Raw genomic sequence first — 23,119 nt, forward strand, 5'->3', positions numbered from 1 at the left:
AGGATGCATGCTATTTTGCATTGTTTAGATTTTTTCCCCACAGAAGATGCTCTTTTGGCCTCTATAGATTTTTCTTAGTTTTATCTTATTATGAATATAACGTGTTTTATAAATCCATGACTCATTTTCAATCACTCGACAGACTGTGTATTTAAAAGTTGTTTGGCAAGGAACCAATGTAATGCATATTCAGTCATCTGGTCCACCATCTGTCACAAATATGTTACTTGGTTATCATTAAAGCTTTGATCCAGATTGATTCATAGGGCTTTATAAGAATCAACCCTAGAACAGGACCTTAAAATATAGTCTGTCTGATTTGCTCCAGCTTGTCTTTACAATAAAACTCACACAAACACATGCACATAGGCTGCTTTTTCTATGCTCAAAACATAAACTCAGGCAAATATCACTATTATGGATTACCGTCCAGTTTACTTGTATTATATAAACATAAGCTGACTATTGCCTCAGTAAAGTTTTTCAGTCTGTTTATCATCTTAGTCAGAAGAGGCTCAAAACATTACCTCATCCAAAAAGTCTCCCACAATTTTGGCCTTGTTCTAATAATTTTTGATTGTATATTAACAGGGTAATTTGCAATTCAGTGTATATGACATTTACCTAATGGAAGCGTCTTTGGGAGGGCACTCTTAAATTGGTCGTATCTATGGCTTCCCTACCTACCAGACTTTTGACTTTTATGGGAGTTTGATTGCAAATATGGCCTTGGACAATTATTGCCCTCTTTATGTTCATGCTGATGGTCACATCAAGAGATAGAGACTAGTTTCTTCTCTCTAAATTTTAAACTAGCCAACAAAAAGCAGGGGAAGTGGCTCATGGGGGAATTAATGCAGCTTCCTTTTGAAGTGCTTCTTGTCACAATGCTGCCTCTTAGAACCTAGTCTCCCTAATATGAAAAACCCAAGTTATATGGAGAAGACTTGTTACTCCAGTTGACATCTCACATGAATTCCCAGCTAATAGCCAGCATCAACTCTCAGTCCACTTGACATTCCAACTGAACAAGTCCCCAGATGTTTATGGACCAGTGGCAAAATCACATGGAGCAGAAGAACCATCTAGCTGAAGCTAGTCAACCCAAAGACGATAAGAAATAATGGCATAGGTGCTCTTTCACAGTGTTAATTTGGGTGCTGGATAGCATTAGATAAATAAAATGCCTCATAAGGACCCTGTGCCACGAGGCAGGGTCTCCAGTGATCAGGTATCTTCTGTGGGGAAAATATAGCACCAGCCCTGGGAGTAAAACTTACCAAGAGACTTTACCTATGGGCCTATTAATAGCTGGGGTTTCCCAGAGAACCAAAACTTGGTCGAACTTCCTCACACTGGTACAGGGAGATGCAGATGGGATTCAATGAATATCTGTGATGATAATGTGAATTCTTGCTCTTATCCAACATTATTTCTACACTAGTTAATAGTGTTTTTATGTATGCTTTGTAACTTTTCTCCGTGTTCTTCCCTGTTTGCATTAAAACTATTCAGAATAATGGAAACACATATAGGCTTCTTCTCCTAGGGTAGTCTTAACAATACACTTGGATTTCCTAGCCTGGTTTTCTCCCTATAAGATGGGAATAACAATACCTATTTTGCAAGATCATTGTAAGGATCAAGTGGACAGAACCAAGTGTTTTTGGTAATATGTTAAATACATTAAAATTTATGTTTTATACCTAGGGTTTGATTTTTTTTTTGCTTTGTCTTGTATATTACAGAGATTTGACCTGTTTAAATGACAAAAATGTTGATTTTGGCTTGGAAACAATGTGATATTTATAAATTTTTTTTTCCTGGAAGATTTGCTGGCAGTATATAAATGGGTACTTTCCCTCAAATAATAAATTATAGCACCACAGCAGACTGAACAGTCCCAAGGCAAATAGTTTCCTGAAGTGAATATGATTAAACTCAGCAGGAGGGTGACAGATCACTGACTTTCCTAAGTTTGGATATACAACCATTAGAATGGCCTTCCTGGTCGGGCAAGGCTGAAGTATTACAAAAGACCCAGTAGATAAATAATGAAACTAAATAGAATAAGTCTCTTCAGGAAGCAGAAGTTTAAAATGGCACCTTTTTGTAATCAAGTTCAACACTGAGATTTATAGTTCCTAGTTGTCTTCTATTTTCCCATTATTTAGAAATGAAATGTAGTTGAGTAAATGAGTCAAATAATGGTATCTTGTGAACCATGCATATAACACTTTTAAAAATGAACTTTGAAATACTTGTATGCTTCTTTTGGCTTAACATAGGAAATCTTGTCCAAACTTAACTGTAAGGAGATTATATTTGTGAATTTCCCAGTTGTTTTAATGTTCCATGTGCCAGGAAACTGATTCCAGAGGAAAACTATCTCCTGGGATGTCTTGACTTGCATGCCATTAAAGATAAGAGGGTCAAGACTCTTAAAGAATTTTAATGCTCTTAAAGGAATCTAATAAAAGACAATTTGACTGAACAGATGCATCATGGAGTTGTTTTAATGTAGAAGAATTATTTGTTTTTCTTTTACTCTTTTCAAGGGCCAGTTTCCTCCTGGTTTTTGAAGCTGAATGCAATTTGTGAAAAATATGGGGACCACCCAATTATTTTCAAGGGTGCCTGTGTATTTTATAGCTCAAAGTTAAGTAACTGTTGTTTCCTGTGTGTCTGGAAGAGTGGATCAGTATTGACTACCTTACCAAAGAACATAATCTGGTGGCTCACAGGTAAATGAAATTGGAAGTAAATCACAGGGATCCCTGGAGTCTCTATTCCCATACACAGCCTCAAAATAGCTTTCTTCCAGATTGGAAGTGTGAAAGGTCTTTCTCTCCTGCTCTTCCCAGAACCTGAACCAACGCTGTGATGTACAAAGAAAAGCTAAGGTGTCTTTTCTGCATCAGAGCCCTTCACTTGCTCTTCCACTTCTCTGGGTTTCTTATCTTTTCCACCCAGGTTCTTACATCTGCCAGGTTTCAGCCTAAATTGTCCCCAGGAAGAGAAGCCTTCCATCTGAACAATGTCTTCACCCTATTCTGCACCACACCCTTTCTACTGATCATGTAATAGGTATTGCCATCTATAATGATTTTATCGATAGTCCATCTCCCCCACTAGAATATGAATTTGCCTTTCCAAAGGCAGAAATTACCTCATTTATCTATTTCTCCAGAACTGGGGAATGAACTAATTGGATGGATGGATGGATGGATGGATGGATGGATGGATGAGCCTGACATAGACTTATACCTTCAGAATGTGCTTATAAAACTACATTACATATAGAATCATGGTGGAAAGGTAGTTTGTGGATACACAGAATTTTTATGGAGATGAGAGTCATTTCCTGATTTTCTTCATGTGGCTTATTTATTTTGTGGATTTCCTCTAGCTAGCTTTAGATTCCAGAACACCTCCTGCCACCACATAGAACAGGTCTTGATTGCCTTGCCTAGCTCTGATTCGATATGTGCTCTCCGAACTCTCATTTTAATATCAGTTAAGCCAGACATAATTGAGAAGGGAAATGAGCTGCTATGTGTACAGATGCACATATCCCCAAAACAAACACAAATAATGAGCAGGGAAAATTCCATGCATTACCATGAGGAAAAAAAAGGTTTTTTTCTCAGAAACAAAAGATCAGAGTTTGAGACCTTGCTCCTTAGCTTGTGTTCCCTTAATTAAGTCACATGGCCTTTTTGAGCCTCCATTTCCTTAACAGTTATGCGCAGATGACAGCAACTGCCCTAAGTTGCTCTCAGAGTTTCTGTGAGAAATGAATGTCATGGAAAGCACTTAGAAAACTATAAAGCTCTTTATCCATTAAAGGATTTATTTTTACAATATAATTTAGATATTAAGGTCCAGAACATATAAACAAAAACCTGTGAACTGAGGATCTAGCATACACAAATCCAACATTCTTACATGGTCCTGGTCACTGAGAAAGTCAGAATTACATGTTTAGTCAAAAAACATACATCAAATATTTCTATGTTCCAGGCTGAAGAAATGACACAGGAGGAATAAGATGGACTATGTGTCTACAGAGTTGCCAGTCCAGTGGAGAATACAAGCTAGGAATAGCAAATCCATGCAGGAAGTGCCATCAGGGATAGTACCAAGAAAAGTACCAGGTGCTCCAGGAAAGGGGCTGGGAAACATTTTTGAAGGCAATAGGTATCATTCAAGATCTGAAATAGGAATAATGAGGTTAAAGGTTAGAGAAAGAATGGTTAAAGAGAAGAAGGGTTTTTTAAAGTCCAGGAGTGAACACAGGAGAGACCATAGAGATTTTGAGAAAGACAAATTGTAGACCTGGGTGAAGCTCACTGTGTGAGGTAGGGCATGGTAGAAGATGGGGTGGGGAAGTTATGTTGGAGCCAGAAATTGAAGGAGTTTAAATTTTATTGTGAGATGGAGATGGAGATCTTGAAGGATTTCAAAGCATTTTCAAAGGAAAAAGGTCACTCTGCCTATAGTATAGCAAATAATTAGAAAGAGGGGGCTCAGAGATGTAAGTTAAGAGGTTGATTAAGAAACCGAGGCAAGGGGCGCCTGGGTGGCGCAGTCGGTTAAGCGTCCGACTTCAGCCAGGTCACGATCTCGCGATCCGTGAGTTCGAGCCCCGCATCGGGCTCTGGGCTGATGGCTCAGAGTCTGGAGCCTGTTTCCGATTCTGTGTCTCCCTCTCTCTCTGCCTCTCCCCCGTTCATGCTCTGTCTCTCTCTGTCCCAAAAATAAATAAACGTTGAAAAAACAAAAACAAAAAAAGAAACCGAGGCAAGAAGTGGAGAAGGGTGATGTGGAGGGTGGTGGAGAGATTGAGGTGCTTGGTTATTGAAGGGGGCGAGTGAAACCACACAGTAGAAGTCTCCCCTGCCCCACTTTGGGTCGAGGCTGTTCCTTTCATTGTAAGGATCAGGGTCTCTCAATACTGATTGCTCCTGTGTCTTTAGGCCTCAACCAGAAAGTAGAAGAAAATTTTGGAGTGGCTTCACTGTTTTTCTTGGATCTATTCTTAAATATCACATTGGGCTTAGGAAGGAAAGAAGCCTGATGCATAAGACATTTTGTGCTGTGCCTTCTTCTTCAGAGAAACTTACAGAAAAATTGTCCTTTTTTTCTCACTAGAAATGAAATGTGTAAGTTTTTAGTTATCCGTAAATCTTGGGGGCCATCTGCTTATGGAACCAAATATTTAGCAATAGAGAAACTTTAATGTTGCTCTATTAGAGCACAGTGAGTACATTTAATGCTAAAGTATTTAACATTATTTACTATTTTGAATTGATGTGCTTAAGTATATTAAGAGGCAACAGTAACTATATAAACATTACTTCTCAAGATTTTGGACATCAAGAAATGAGAGACGCTGTATGAACAAATCCCTATGACCCATCTCTTTTCATAAAAAATAAATGTGTGGAATATATAAAATATAAAGACCTACCTGATTCTTTGCACTGTCCAATTGCTAAGAGTCCACGTAAGTACTAAGAAAATCCTAAAGTGAAAAAATTAAGTAAAAAGGGACTTGGGGCACTTGGTGGCTCAGTAGGTTAAGCGTCCAACTCTTGATTTCGGCTCAGGTCATGATCTCACCATTCATAGGTTCAAGCCCTGTGTTGGGCTGTGCGCTGACAGTATGGACCCTAGTTGGGATTTTCTCTCTCCTTCTGCCCCTCCCTGGCTCTCGCTCATGCACTCATTTTCTTTCAGAATAAATAAGATTAAAATATATATATATATATATATATATATATATATATATATATATATATATATAGGGACTTCAATTGTTAGAGAAGAAAGATTATAGAATATTAGTAGTCACACTTATTGATCATTTACTATATGTCAGGCATTGACCACTAGATGCTAGAACTGGCATTTGGACTCAGGTCTGACTTGACAATATATGGTCAGCAGGTTCCTTGAAGCTTAACTGGTGTCCACAGGCCACAAGAAGGCCTAAAACGCATATTTTACTGACCTTACATGGCCACACATAAAATTTTCATCTTATTTGTCAAATAATTTCCAACACTTTAAAATCAGGTTACTTCACACATATTCTTGAATTTGTAGCTCCTTTTGGAAAATTGTGAGCTATGACCTTCTTTATTTTGTTGGTTTTGTTTTGTTTTTGCAGAAAAACAACTCAGTTGGGTTTTAGTTTCAGAATGGGCCAACACACATAGGATAATACAGTGTAAAGTTTATAACTTGTACTCTCCTGTTTACCATAATTCCCATTATTTCTCACTGCATTACTAACACTGAGGCCAGATGTCAGTTGGCATTAATAATGAGTGCTTGCCTTACAGTTTTGCTTCAGATAGAATTAGAAAGTGGTCATTGTTTAGTATTCAGGTTTTCCTAATGTTAAAAAAAAACAACTAAAAACTAAAAGGTAGGGAATGCCAGTTGGTGTGGCAATGCTGTAAAACAGTATGGAGCTTCCTCTAAAAGTTAAAAATAGAACTCCCTACAATCCAGCAATTACACTACTAGCTATTTACCCAAAGGATACAAAAATACTGATTTGAAGGGATACACACACCCCGATGTTTATAGCAGAATTATTAATGATAGCCAAAATACGGATTCAGTCTAAGTGTCCATCAACTAATGAATGGATAAAGAAGATGTGGCATATATACAATGGAATATTACTCAGCCATCAAAAAGAATGAAATGTTGCCATTTGCAATGATGTGAGTGGAGCTAGGGTATATTATGCTAACTGAAGTAAGTCAGAGAAAGACAAACACCATATGATCTCACTCATATGTTGAATTTAAGAAACAAAACAGATGAGCATAACGGGGGAAAAAGAGAGCCAAATCAGTAAACAGATACTTAATGATAGAGAACAAACTGAGGGTTGATAGAGGGAGATGGGAGGGAGATGGGCTAGATGGGTGATGGACATTAAGGAAGGCATTTGTGGTGATGAGCACTGGGTGTTGTATATAAGTGATGAATCACTGAATTCTATACCTGAAAAAAAAAAAACTTTAAAAGGTAGCTGAAGACAGCTGCATGTTTACAGAAATATGAGAGAAAATACAAATTTCTGAAAAATTCTGCTTGTTTACATGAACTTCATGGCCCATTGAATTTCTCATACTAACCCTCTTACCAGCCCCTGACAACTTGAGAATGGAGGCCCAGAGACACTCAACATGGATGGTGGCATATTTTTAGAAGCTCCTAGTAATCTTAAAGCAGTTTGAGAATCACTGGGCTAACAGTGCACTTGGTTACGGCCAGAGCCTGTTCTCCTGCCCTAAGTATGGCATAAACCTGTGGGTGATGCGCCTACGGGGCAGAGATGCGTGGCTGACTGTGTGGCCCATCCCAGCAGCAGGACAAAGCCATCCATTTAAGTGAAAAGAAAGGCCTTATGTGTTTTTCTTTCATTTTACATTTTCTAAGTTTTGCTTATTTCTGTTTACTCTTTTTGGCAAATATTTAAAGAAATCATTCCAATTTAACATAGTCAGTAGCCTATTTATAACAAGCCTGCAGCTGGGACTAGCTAACACTGGTGAGTCATCATCCCCCTTAGCAGTAAAGGCATCGCTCACGGAGTGGGGAGTGATGGAAGTTTAGCCATTTCCTACTCAATTAGAAGTTCAGAAAGTTACGGGGTCATTTTTTTTCCTGATAATCTAATGAAAGTATACTAGAAGAAATCTTCCAGGGCCCTAACTATTAACAGCCAGAGGAAGCGAGAGTGAAAATTAGTAACAGTTGAAATGGAGCAAGGGCCCAGTTCTGCAGGCAGCACGTGCACAGTGAACAGGGCATGACCAAGCCTTAGACTTCCCTCAAGAACTTCACACATCAGTTTGGGAGATACACTGACAGCACAAGGAATAAATGAGGAGTCTGTTTTAGGAATGGTTCAGCTCAGCTGACTTTTGATCCAACTTTTCTCTGTAAAACAGATACATCTTTGTATGAATGACTGAGTACACAGTGAATATCTGAGAATTTGTAATCTAAAAAAAAATGAGGCATATGAAATTAAATGCCTGCTTGTTTAAATATTTAATATCCTGGAGGTAAAGCCTTAAACTTAGTATCGGATTATCAGTCCCTCTCTTTTTTTTTAATGTTTATTTTATTTTGGGGACACAATGAGAAAGAGAGGGGCAGAGAGAGAGGGAGTGAGAATCCCAAGAAGGCTCCCAACCATCCGCATAGAGCCTGACAGGGAGGTTGAACCCATGAGCCATGAAATCATGACCTGAGACACTCAGGCTCATGAAATCATGACCTCAGATGCTTAATGGACTGAGCTGCCCAGATGCCCCTATCAGTCCCTTTTCGAACAAAAATTATCAATCATGTTGAAGACTTCAACGTCTTTCAGTATTGATTAATCACTCGATTTGGAAAAAGCTGAGAAGTAGGAGATCTGTGTTAGTTTCAACTGGTCAGTGTTGGGGCTGATTTCCCAAGATCCTCAGACTTAGAACAGATTTCATTTTTGTGGAGAGTCTTAACTCGGCAGAGGGAGGATTAGAATTTGTGATCACACATAATAGGACCACTTTAAAATGCTAGTGAGTTTACAATATGAAATTCTTCTTGTATGCTATACCCCACATCTCCTGTCCTTAACAATCTGAGTGCTGGGAGATAAGACTGAGCAAGTGAAATGACCACAGCTGGGTCTTCATGGGTTGTGATATGGGGTTCTCCTTTATTTACAGCTAATGCATGGATCTAATTGATCCTTATGTCAGTAGAGATTTATGCAAGTCTTTTTTCATACATTTGTGTCCATGCCAATTGCATAATGGTTTAGATACCCACCCTGGAATCCGTTAGATGTGATCTGAATCCTTGCCCAACTCTGTGCAAGCTGTAAGGCCTAGGACAGCTTGCTTGGTGTTCCTAAAGTTTAGTTTCCTCATAAGTAAAACCAAAATAATAATAGTATCTACTCCATAAAGCCATTCTGAAAATTAAATGAGATAACCTATGTTTAAAACACATAGTGTCCACATCACAGTCTGCCCCTAATGTTAAACACCACCCCACTGCTCATCATATCAGATCTCCACCTTCCAAATACTGTTCATGTAGAAAGGTGTAGATTTCTCCATTTGTCCTTTTTGAAATCTCCAATCTTTGCAGTTAGAATTTACATCTCTCTCCTCAACTTTGCTTAGCACTTTGTTTAAACCTTTATTACTCTGAAACTGAATTACAGTCTGGCATGTAACAGAGTATTTATTTCCCTAATATACAGTGAGCTTCTCAAGAGCAGTTTCCATATCTTATTTGTTTTTTATTTCCCAGGACATATTACAATGACCGATATCCATAATAAGCTTGTTGTAATAAATGTGTCTAGGTGACTAGTTACTGTCTCTAAATTGGTCTTATCCTACCACTGCTTAGCACAACTGTGATGAAGATACTTATGATTTGATGAGGATCCCAAAGAAACAAAGTTAGGGAGAAAAAAATAAAACAGTGACTAGAATATTCATGTGTTTTAATAGTTTTTTTTTCCTAGTTGTAAAAAAAATATTAGAAAGTTCCAGAAAATGTCAAGAAGAAGTCTAAATGTCAAGAAGACTAAAAATATTTACCAGTGATCCATCCAACTACAAGGCAAACATGCCATGTTTATTTTAGCATATACAAAGTGTTTTAATATGTTTTTAACAAAGGTAAGGTCACATTTGTGTACATGTGTACATACATGAGAAAATGTCCTCATTTCACTTAAGGTTAAATTATTAAACCCTTCCAGTAAAACTTAAAATCTCTTTGCAAACATTATTTTTGATGTCTACATAGACAACCATGTCATCTTTGCATACGAATTGTTTTCTTCTGTTCCAACCTGTATGCTTTTTTTTCCTTTTCCTAAGTCCTTGTGCTGGCTAGAACTTGCAGCACTGAACTAAGTCTTAGGAGGGAAGCTTTCAATCTTTCACCTGTTAGTATGATGTTATCTATCAGTTGGTGTTGTTTTAAACCAAACTGAAGTTTGTCTATAACCTGGTTTTCTGAGAGATTTTATAAACATATGTTGAATTTTTTCAAATGCTTTGTGTGGGTGTGTGTTTCCATCAGCTGATATGATCATGTGACTTTTCTTCTATAGTTGCTTATTATGATAGGATGAAGTGGTTTATTTTCAAATATTGTAAAGCCTTCCATCACTGAAATAAATCCATTTTAGTTATTGCCTGTAATTCTTTTTATATATTGCAGAATTCTATGTTATAGAATATTTGCATATTTGTGAGGGTTAGTGGTCTGTAGTTTTTTTGTACTGTGCTAGTCTGGTTTTGATATCCGGGTAATTCTAGTTTTATGAAATGAATTGGAAAGTGTCTCTTCAATTTTCTTGAAGAGACTGTGTAGAATTACTGTACGTTCTTTTTTTTAATGTAGTAGAAATTTCCAATGAAACCATCTCAGCCTGGAGATTTTGTTAGGAGTTTTTAAGTTATGACTTCAATTTCTTTATTAGTTATCAGGTTATTAAAATTGTTTTTTCATGTTCTGTCTTTTGCCCTTTCAAGAAATGTGCCCATTACATTTGAGTTGTCAAATTTATGTGTGTAGGGTCGTCTATAGTGTTTCCTTAGTATCTTCTATAGATCTGTGAGGTCTATATTGATATCCTCTACTTCCTGATATTGGTAACTTATGTCTTTTTTCTTTTTCCCTCCTGACACTACTTTTGTTGGCTTGGCTGGGAGTGGCCCACAGTCCCACCCCACCCCCCATAGTGTTTGGATGGCATGCAGCAGTTGCTATCTCAAAGCTTTCTATCTTGCTAAGCTGCCTCTCTCCTGGTCCTTTAGACAGAGAAGGCTTTGTTTGGGCTTTTTTCCCTGTCATTTGTGTTTCTGGTTTGCTGGATTCTTTAGTATCTAGGATACATAAATGAAACACACAAACAAACAAACAAAACCCATGGAACTCACCACCATCTTGCTCCTTGCGTCCTAAGCTCCCTAGCTTGTCTTCATTTTTCTCTCTGCTTTTCAGAGTCTTTATATGGTAATTTTCCATAATGTCCATGGTTTTTGGTTGTGCTTAAGTGAGATGAACAGGGAAAAGTACATCTCTCTACCTACACAGAAATGGAAATTTAAACATAAGTATTTGTATGTGCAAGATCTGTATGTTAACAACTATAAAACAGATGAAAAGGTCTAATACCTAAGTAAATAGAGCAATATACAATGCTCATGGATTGGGAGACTGGATATTGTTAAGATATTAAACTGATCTGTAGATTTAATGCAAACCCAATCAAATCTCAGCAGGATTTTTAATGGAAATCAAGAAGCTGATTGTAAAATTCATATTTCAAAAGAAAGAATATAAAAGAGCTAAATAAATTTCTTAAAAGAGCAAGTTGAGAAATTCATACTATTGATTTCAGGCTTTGATTAAGCTATGGTAATCAAGACAGTGTTGGCAAAAGGAAAGATACATACATGTTTGAAGAATAACACAAACTAGAAATAGATCCACACATAAATGGCTAATTGATTTTCATAAAGATGTAAATGCAAATCAATGCAGAAAGAATATTCTCTGTAGTAATGGATGCTGGAATATGCTTATAAAAGTCAGTCCCAATCATATACTCACATCATATACACATCACATCACATACAAAAAATATTTCAGAATGTACCACCACCTAAATGCAAAACATACAACCTTGAAACTTGTTAAGGAAAATATAGGGAAAACTTTGTCACTTTGAATTAGACAAAGATGTCTTAGGCAAAACACAAAATGCACAATCCATTAAAAATGATAAAATTTGGATGTTTTCAGAATTAAAAACTTTTGCTTCTCAAAACACAGTTGAGAGAATGAAAAAACAAATAACAGACTAAAAGAAAATACTTGCAAACATCTACCTGGTAAGGTGTCTTTATCAAAACTAAAGAACTGTTTTAAATTTATTTTTTAATATTTATTTACTTTTGAGAGAGAAAGAGACAGTGCATGGGCAAGGAGGGGGAGAGAGAGAAGGAGACCCAGAAACTGAAGCAGGCTCCAGACTCCAAGCTGTAAGCACAGAACCTGCTGTGGGGGCTCAGACCCACAACTGTGAGATCATGACCTGTGTCGAAGTAGGGTGTTTAACCGACTGAGCCACCCAGGTACCTCAAAAATAAAGAACTTTTAAAGTTCAATAACAAGAAATCAAACCTATACAAAATAGGAAAAAAAAGATTTGAACAGACACTTCACCAAAGAAGATACAGAGATGACAAACAACCATATGAAAACAATTTCATTATCATTAGATATTAAGAAATGCAAATTAAAACCATTATCAATATCTGTTAGAACTTAGATGGCCTTGAAATGGCTTAAAACCAAACTGGTGAATTTATGGAACACCTTGAACTCTCATTCATTGTTTTGAGAATGCAAACCGGTACAGCAACTTTGAATATCAGTGCAATTTCTTATAAAGTTAAATATGTACTTATACTGGCATATGATCCAGCACTCCTACTTGTGGGTATTTGCTCAAGTGAAATGAAAACATATGTTGATACAAACACTTGTACACAAACGTTCACAGAAGCTTTATGCATAACTCTCCAAAACTGAAAACAATCCAAATGTTTATTAACTAGCAAATAGCTAAGAAAAAATAATGCCATGGAATACTACTCAGCAATAAAAGGAATGACTTTCTGATACGTGCAGCAGTGTGGATGAATCTCAGGAGCTTTATGCTGAGACAGGCTAGCCTGAATCAAAGGTTACATGCTGTGTGATTCCATTTATACTACCTTGTGGAATAGATATATTTATACAAAGAAAAAGCTTATAAGTGGTTTCCAAAGGTTGGTTGGGATAGGGTCATAAAGGAATTTTTGACTAATAAGAATGTTTAGTACCTTGGTCATGATTGTAGTTCTTGTGGAACTATATGAGATTGTCAAAATGTATGTATTTATACAGAAAAAGGACTAATATTATGACTCAATTAAATATATTTTAATAGTCACCTGGATCACAGTATTATATACTGAGCATATAATATATATACAGTATATTTGCTGAATCAAAAAAAATAAAATCAAAGCATTGAAACATAGCATGTGTAACCTTCAGTGTTCAGTGCCTTATAAGTCACTTACATGACTATTTGTTAAATAAAAATGTTGAATAAGAAATAATCCTGTAATATTTTCATCTTATATCAGCAGCATCTTATAAGCAAAAAAGTTGAGGTTAAATAAACTATGCACATGCCTTTTGGGAAATAAATTTTGTACACATTGTGAATCATTTTCCAAATGAAACATGTTAGGACCACATCATCATAAATAATGAACTTCTACTCATTGATCACATTTTTATTAATTGAAGGTGTAGTGATTGACTTTTTAATTACATGTTTCAGAAGTAATTTATGAGTGCAGAAGTAAATTTATCAGTCGTTTAACATACAATGTCACCATCTATATCAATAGATAGATTTCATACCGTAAGAATAATTTTAGTTCTACTGTAGCTTTTGTGAGCTATTTATCATCACTGGACTTTATTTTATTTCATCATGGTACCTTAGTATGAGAAATACTAATATCGATGAAGTGAAATTTTGCATTAGGGTCTCCTTAGTTCAAAGAGTCTTGAATAAATTTCAAGAAGGCCAATGCCTCCTTGCTATCCTTGGGACTGCCAGTGAAATGACATATACCTGACTATGGGGCAGACAGTCCTAGCTGCTGATAGGTTATTTGATGGTCATTCAGCATATATTTCCTGAGGTCTTTCTCTGTAAATTCTGCAGCCTCATCCCCATAGGCATAAATGTCTGCTCAAGCTGTCTGCTGGAATTGTGCATGGCCACATGTGGCTGTCTGCGTGACCTGACTGCCACTGCTTATGCAAATTATATTTCATTTTATAACATAGGAACAAAAATATCTCTCTCATCTCCACCAACATTAAAGCATTTGAGTGTCCGGGAATTCCTGGAACAAGATAAGGGAAAGTATACTATATTAAAAAGAGCATGGACTTTGAATTGAGACCAGCTTAGATCCAAAATACAAGCTAGGTGACTATATTTTGCTTATATAATTTTCAGTTTTCTCATTTAGAAAGAGGAAATGATCCTGTCTTTCTGTTAGTATTATAAGTGTCACATATATACTATTTTTGAAACATGTATGAAAGTAGAGCATAAGCAATAAATTATAGCTATTTCCCTTTCCCCACACCTGAACCCCAAGTTAAATAGATGGAGTTCTTTTGTGGACCTTACGATGTGGAATGCATCTGCCCCAAGACACATTCTTGATCCCTCTGGAATGACCCATTGTCCACATAATTATTCCTGAACCTACTGATTTCACATGACATCCTCCAACTAGATTTGAACCTGCTGATTTCATAGGACGTCAAGCCAGCCCTCTGCTGGCTTAGAGGATGTGCCTCACCTAAGATCTTTTGAATTGGAACAGAATTAGTTCCTCTCTGTGGTAGAAGCTGTATGAGGTGAAACCTGGAAGCTGTTTTGTTTGTTTAACCCTTCCAAAGTTCCATGAACTCATTTGGTTGGATTTCTGTCACTTTTCAACCAAAGCCATAACTGCACAAATTACAGATAGGAATTACCTGACAAAAAAGTGACATTTTCAAAGTTTGCTTTTTGGGAATACTGGAGAAGAAGTTGAATTTGAATGAAGAAGGTAGCCTAGAGAATATATGTGAATTTTCCATGTCACAATGAAAGTTCTTGAATTTAAGACTAATTTCATGTCTAATGATGTTTATGCTACCATACTTCTATGCACTGTGTGATGTAGTGCCACAAAAATCTAGAACAAGGAGTTGTGTGGGTAAACCAAAAAAAAATTTTTAAGAAAAAAAATGAAAAGCTTCTCTCACATTTGATTTGGATATCTTAGCTTTGTTTCCTTAGTGGTTATATTGTAAAGAGCCCTGGCCTGTAGAGGTGGATGAAAAGACATGCCTTGGTTAAGCAAAGATTTTCTTTGTTTCCTACTTAATTATTTGAATTTTTCTTACACCATAAGCAGTTGAAAAATATTAAAGATACAACATTGATAGGATTTAGTGATTGATTATATAGAGAGGATACAAACAAAAGAGGAATAGAAATCATGTTCATGGGTCTGACTTGGGCTGAAATTGATAAAAATTCATTGAGTTAAGACACAAAGGTGGGGACAGGTTTATGGGGGCCGTATGGGTTAGAGCTATGTTCTTTCTGTAAACACTATTTTTTCCTACTCTAGGAAGTCCTGCTTGTTGTTTGTTACCCTACCTCCCTGGGCCATAGTTTATTGAACAGGGATGAACTCTTGACTCAAAGCCAATGATACTTTCTGTGTGATATTTGCACTCAGACTGTACTTATTGCTGTAACTAAGAACATTTAAATTCATACATGTGGTGTCATCATCCTGCTGTTTGCAGGGAGAAACAAAGAAAACTTGTCCTCAGAGTGAGAAGAGATGGATATACATAGGGAAACAGAGAAAATAAGGTTGGGGAGAGAGAAGGGGGCTGCCTTGGTGTTTGGCAGCTTCTCTTTGACTCTGAACAACTGCTGTGCCTGGCTTTTCTTTCTATTCATAGTTTTTGAAATGCATATTAGATCTTTGAGAGGTAAGGGTTAATTTGATTGATTCTTTGCAATCTGGATTCAGAAAAGAAGTTGGCCTCATATAGAACTCCATGAAAATCTATTATGGTCTAGTGCTTAGTTAACTGTAGTCATGAGCAAGGCTTGGACTCAGTCCTTGATCACACTGGGAGAAGGGTACTTTCCAATACCCATCACTGTGAAAACCCAGTGGCTAGACCGCCATTGTTTCCTGGCTGCAACCAAAAGGCACGGACGCACTCATTCTGTGGTCACATTAGAGAAGAGGCCACTGTTCACCCTAACGTGAGTATTGAGCTGGCAGGATAAGGAAACACAGCCAAAGGACTGAAGTCTCTTCCTTGGAGTCTATCTGTTGAGTCTGTTCTTAATCTCTGCCCTGACCTCGAATGTCATGGGCAGCAGGGAGGTGGCTCAGTGGTTGCCATTCTGTGTCCAAGAACTTTTTCCATTGAATACTGCTGTTTCAAGTTGGTGTGTTCTCTGTGAATTTGCCTTTGTTTTTACAACAATCCTTATAATATACTTATTAGTTTTTGCTTAAGTTACCCTATGGTTTCTGTTATTTTTTGCCAAAAGCTGAAGAGAACAGGGCATAAATGTCCATTCTACTATTCCACCCTTGGTAAAGATCACTCCTGTGGATGGCTATGACTCTCATGCCAAGCAAAAAGTTGTCAATCCTTGATATTTGCCCTAATAGAATAGGTGCCCTAAATGTGCTTCTCTACAGTACTTCCTTGCATTGTTTTTTGACTGATAATATGAAAATATGATGTAAGCAGGTGCACCTTGTCTGCCTGGTTGTGTACCTCCACCAAAACTATAGAAGGAAACAGGACTTAGGGCTCTTGTTCTGGTGTGAAAAGGCCTGGTTGACTTCATGATGGATTGTGATCCAGGGACTCCTCAGTACCACCACAGTTCCATCAAATATGACTTCACTGTCATGACCGGTTAGCATTGCAATGTCCCAGGACATAAGAAGGACATTGTCTTGAATATCTTTTCAGTCTCCTGTGAAGTCAGTGGTATACTTTATCCCGGTATTTTGTCTTTTACTGAAGAGCTGCCTCCATCCTATGACATTTGAATAACTAACTTCTCTGTGATCATTACTCCTTTTTTACCTTCATGATAGATTCTTTTGAAATTTATCCATGTATCAATTGTGATTCTACCACCGAAGCAGGTCCAGTGGTACTAGGTCACCACATCTCAGAAAACTGGTAGAATTTCTAAGGTGTTAGGCCTGGGGCAGAGGCTGAGAACTACCAGTGATAAACTCTTAACTGTTAAGAAAATTTGTACCGTGTTCTAATTACAAAATATTATATGTTGAGAGTAAAAGTTATAAAACAGGCAATAAAAATTTAATAAAAAATAAACACACTTCATTCTCACTAAAAACAGATGAATTGATGGCATTTTAAGGGGAAAATATATATGTACTTGTAGACTCTTATTAATTCCTCCTGAAATCTTTCTCTTTGTGTTTACTTTCTTTCTTGCTGTAGAACATTATTAAGGACTTGTTCTCTCATGGTCTTTCAGCAATAAAAGCTTTCATTCTTATTTTCTTGAAAAAGTCTTTGGTTTCCCATTACTTCCACTTAATAATAATTATTTGAGTGTATAATAATAATTTATTGAGTATTTTCAAGATAATACAACATCATTTTATGTCACTATTTTTTATGAGAAATATGCCTTCCTTTGAATAGTCCCTGTTTTGTCTGCTTTACTCCAGAAGTTTTTTTAAAAAAAAGATTTTCTGGTTTGTTTTGTTTTGTTTTTAAGTTAGAAAATCATTGTGTGTGACTTTGGGCTTGTTATATATTTTATGTATGTATGTATGTATGTATGTATGTATGTATGTATGTATGTCATGGAATCTTCCTCCAAGGATTCTGTGTTTCTTCACATTTGTCCATGGTTAATTCTTTGAATATTGCCTTTACTTCTGAAATAGTATTAGATGTAACTTGGTGATTCTATTCTATTCTCCATGCCTCATTACTACTTTTTCATATTTTCAAAAAAAGAAAACAAATCTCTATTTTTTTCTGGGTGATGTACTCAGCCATATTTTCTAAGTCAATAATTCTCTCTTCAGTTGCATCAACTATATTGTTTAAAGAACCAGCATTTTTTTTAAATTTCAACTTTTACATTTTTCATTTCTAGGCTTCCATTTTGCTTTGCTTCAAATATGCTATTTTTGCCTCATTACTTTTATTTTTTTCTTATTATTTTGAAATACTTTTTTCACAGTCTCTTTCCATTGGCTCTACTATCCTATAGTTTCATGGGTTTGACTTTCAGATCAGGTGTCTATATTCCATGGCAAGGTATTTCCTGCATACTTTGTAATTTTGTCTGGGGGCTCATCTTGATTGAAAAATACATTCTTTAGGGGCTTTTTGTAAGCCATGGATTTAACAGCAATACTCCTGTGGCATGGTTTCGTGTGGATTGTGCTACTAATACTCTTTGAGAATTATTGTTTCTAGTTTATTTTTAAATATAAATATTTTGCGTTAGGTTCCAGCATTGCCCACATTTTAAGCAAGACATATGGTTCAAAACTTGCATTCTGAGTAAATTGCCATTTCTGTTATTACCAGAGCCCCAAACAAACAGTTCACCTTTTTTGCCATACCCTTGGACTAGAGAGCTAAGGTTTCCAATCCGCTCTTAACGGATGGGACACCTATTCCCAGACTTGCATGTTGCTAGTTCCAGACTCTCGTCTGAGCATAAGACCTATACCCCAGTGTTCATCAATTCCATGTGATCATCAAAACCATGAATCCAATCTCTCTATACCTGGTTTGGTTAATCCTGAGTCATTGAACTGTACCTTCTTCTCACCCTTATAAGTTACCTTTTAAAATATGGCACTTACTTTTTTTTTTTTCTGATCTTTTTCCATTTATTATGTTAATAATATTGAAATTAAATTAATTGAAGTTAAAATGATGCTCTTTTGTTTTGTTTTTTTTATATGAAATTTATTGACAAATTAGTTTCCATACAACACCCAGTGCTCATCCCAAAAGGTGCCCTCCTCAATACCCATCACCCACCCTCTCCTCCCTCCCACCCCCCATCAACCCTCAGTTTGTTCTCAGTTTTTAAGAGTCTCTTATGCTTTGGCTCTCTCCCACTCTAACCTGTTTTTTTTTTCCTTCCCCTCCCCCATGGGTTCCTGTTAATTTCTCAGGGTCCACATAAGAGTGAAACCATATGGTATCTGTCTTTCTCTGTATGGCTTATTTCACTTAGCATCACACTCTCCAGTTCCATCCACGTTGCTACAAAAGGCCATATTTCATTTTTTCTCATTGCCACGTAATATTCCATTGTGTATATAAACCACAATTTCTTTATCCATTCATCAGTTGATGGACATTTAGGCTCTTTCCATAATTTGGCTATTGTTGAGAGTGCTGCTATGAACATTGGGGTACAAGTGGCCCTATGCATCAGTACTCCTGTATCCCTTGGATAAATTCCTAGCAGTATGGCACTTACTTTTAATTCTGCTAATGCATCTTATAAAATGAAATTTATTTTATCTACCATTCTATATGTGTGAAGACAAAAAGGAGACTTGACTTTTCAACTCAGGCCATGGTGATGAAAGTCCCCATGATAGGTTCTGTAGATTTTCCAATGACATCTCCAATTCCCTAGAGAAATGTACAAATTAACAGTTTGCTTAAATTTTTATTGAATAATGCCAACATTTTTAGTGTTACTGGGTCGATATGAGCTGAGACAACTAAGAGAGGAGTACCTTCATAGAATATTTGGTGTTTTGGGTATGGCAGTCTGTTTAGACAAGAAGATAAAACTTTGAATATGACCTGTTATGCAAGATAGTCAAGTGATTGCTGGTAATAAATCATTTTTTCCAATATAAATCTAATCAATATTAACGACTAAATATATAAGTATTCATCTGTTGCATTTGTTGTTAAGATAGTTTAATACAATTGACATTTTGATATTTTGTTTTGTTTTACCTCATGCTCACTATTAAGTAGACATGGACAGTTATCTGGATGGATTCTGAATAAATCACTGGTGACATGAAATGAACATGATGTATGAATAATAGGTTAAAAATAATGCTGAAGGTAATCACCAAGGTGATACTATTTTTAAGTTTTTTCCGTGGGTTTTCTATATTAAGTTCAGTATTGGTTGATCCATTTCTATGGAAATACTTTTTGTAGAATAACAAAACAGTTTCCATTAAATATTTCTTAGCCCTTATAAATAATACATATGTGCATTCCCAATGCTTTTCTAACAAGGTTGCCAAAGTACTTCACCATCAAATACACTATTATTATTAGCCTTGTGTCTGGGAAGAGTTTAGGTTTAGAAGATTCAATATAATATTGAAGTTTACATAGAAAAGCAGTAGCCAAGAGAAAATGAGCCCTTCTTGGGCCTCATTCTGTGCTCTGGCCTGAGCACAGCATATCATCAGCATAATCTGCTCAGAGCATTCAGGGCATTCATTAACTAGGTCATGTGGATGTGCCTGGAATGTACAGTGATGAGCAGTGTGGAATCACAAACAGCAACACTGAATTAAATAGACCATGAAATTTCAAATCTGCCAACTGATAAATACACATTGCAAAGGGGAAAGGAGATAAAGTAGAGAAGAGGCATTTCCTCTTTCTAAAGATTTATCATAATGAAGGGAATAAAACTACTGGAATGATCCTATGGATTAAAGATACCAATAAGCACCTATTTTAACTATGTTCAAACAATGAGGAAATTGTTTTGATATAGTACTTATTTGGTCATTTTGATCCCAAGCTATTATCACTTGTCCGCTTATTAAACTACTGAATAACCCTAGCGAGCATAAAGTTGATAGTTGAAATATTAAGTTTAATGGTTGACTCTGCTTTTCACCAGTTTTATTTATTTTTGAGAAAGCCTTTGAACTAGAAATATTTCATATCTTCATTTGATCAGGTATACACATTTGTTAAAAGAAACAAATATAGACTTACAATTTATACACTTACCTGAATATATGGTATGTATCAATCACATACTGGAAAAATTCCATTAGTTTATTTTAAATGAAAAAAGTTTATTGTATGAAATTTTTATAACATCCAATTTTAATTAAAAAAATTTAAAGCCGATATTCATATATGATACATCATTATATACACATGGGGAAAGTTGTAGAATAGACACCAAGGTGAAGTTCTATGAATCGTTTGTGGGAATGGGAAGAAAACCAGAACTGAGAAATTTAAAGAAAATATTCCATTACAAATTGAGCTATGTGTACGTGTGTATATACATATGTGTGTATATATATATGCAGATACATGCATATATATGCACACACAGGTACATATAAACGTGTGTACATTTATACACATATGCATTCACTATTTTAATAAATTGCATCATGTATTACTGCAACTTGCTTCCATATTAGCAATTTTCAGGTTAGCACATACGGATTTACCTCCTTACCACCTTTTTAAAAACTGCTACATAGTATCCATGGAAAAGATGGGTCAAATATATATATATATATATATATATATATATATATATATATATATATATATATAAATATTTTTTTTTAATGTTTGTTTAGTGTGTGTGTGTGTGTGTGAGAGAGAGAGAGAGAGAGAGAGAGCACAAACAGGGCAGGGGCAGAGAGGGAGAGGGAGAGAATCCCAAGCAGGCTCTGAACTGTAAGCACAGAGCCCAATGCGGGGCTCAGCCCCATGAACCACGAAATCACAGACCTGAGCCAAAATCAAGAGTCAGTAGCTCAAGAAAGTAAACCACACAGGCACCCTGATCATAGTCTGTTTAACAAATCTGTCATTGATTGACTTGGAAATCATTTTCACTTTTTTCAGCTACTACAAATAATATTTAATGTACCTCATTGCATGCTTGTTTCCCTAGGGTAGGTTTCAAAAAACAGAGTATGAATATAATTCTCCGAAGTGGCTGTACCAATTTACATACCTTCTAGAAATATGAAGCAATCTCTTTTTTCTCACTTCGTGTCAATATTGATTTTATTATCTTCAACTTTTTTTACCTGGAAGTTGAAAAATAACTCATTTTTATTTCAATTTGTATTTGATGCCTTCTGTAAATTATAGTATGTTTGCATATCATAGATATTGAGGTACTATCCACCATTATAAATTATCACCTCATGTTCTCTTCCCCTTCTTATTTTTTTTATATCTTTTTAAAAATTTGTATAATATATTCTTTTCCAAATAATTTTCTGCTGTCTGTTGCCTTTAAACCCTGTTAATAGCTTTCCATCCTACAGATGTTTTAAGATATAGTATAATCAAATAACAACTCGTTCTTTGTATATTTGTATTGTGCATATTATTTAACAAGTTATTTGCACCCAAAAGTTCCTAAAATTATTATTATATTTCTTCCAATAGATTAATAAGTTTGTAAAAATATTTTACTGTAATTTGTTTTTGTATCATGATTACATGATTACAATATCATGATTGATATTGTATAGGTATCTAACATTTTAATCTGTTAATTTTATTGGACCTTAATTGAGCAGAATAGTATCATTATAAGCCTTTGTTCATCACACTTTTAAACATTGGTCCAAACATTTTATTTCTGTGTTCATTGTTTTTTTGTGGTGTATCAGCTTTTCTGAATCAAGTATCTCAACATAGGCTCTTGAAAGTAATGTACATCTTACTACATGCCTCCTTTGCCACAAGGCAAACTTTATTCTAAGTTCTTGAGTTTATTATTCTTTTTTTCTAGTGTATTTTAAAAATTAACTTTATTAAGGCATGCATTACATACAATATAATTGCACCTTTAAATGCACAGGTCAGTGATTTTTGGTAAATGCATATATTAACCTAATTATCTCCTTAATCTTATTATAGAACTTTTACATCTGCTCAGAAGGTTTGGTCACTCCTTTTTGTAATCACACTCCCTACCCTCTACTATAGACAACACTGATCTAATTTGTATTCTAACCAGTAAGATGTGTGTGCCCAAAATGTCAAAAAATGGCTTCTTAGTATAATGCGTGTAAGATTCAACCATACTGTGTGAAGCATACATTTGCTCATTTTCAATGCTGAATAGTCTCTTATCATATGAATGTATATTTGAATATATACAATGCATAATATATATAATATATATATTATATATACAATATATAATATATTAATATATATATGAATGTATTATTTGCTAATGGAGTTTTTTTTCCTTAATTTGGAACTATTTTGAATAAAACTGCTCTAAGCAGTTACATACCAGTATTTCTATGGATGAATGTTTTCATTTCTCTTGTTTAACTTTCAAGATGTGGAATTTGCTGGGTTACATACTGTATGTGTTATT

This window comes from Felis catus, chromosome D1, assembly GCF_018350175.1.
Source record: "Felis catus isolate Fca126 chromosome D1, F.catus_Fca126_mat1.0, whole genome shotgun sequence".
NCBI lineage: Eukaryota > Metazoa > Chordata > Mammalia > Carnivora > Felidae > Felis > Felis catus.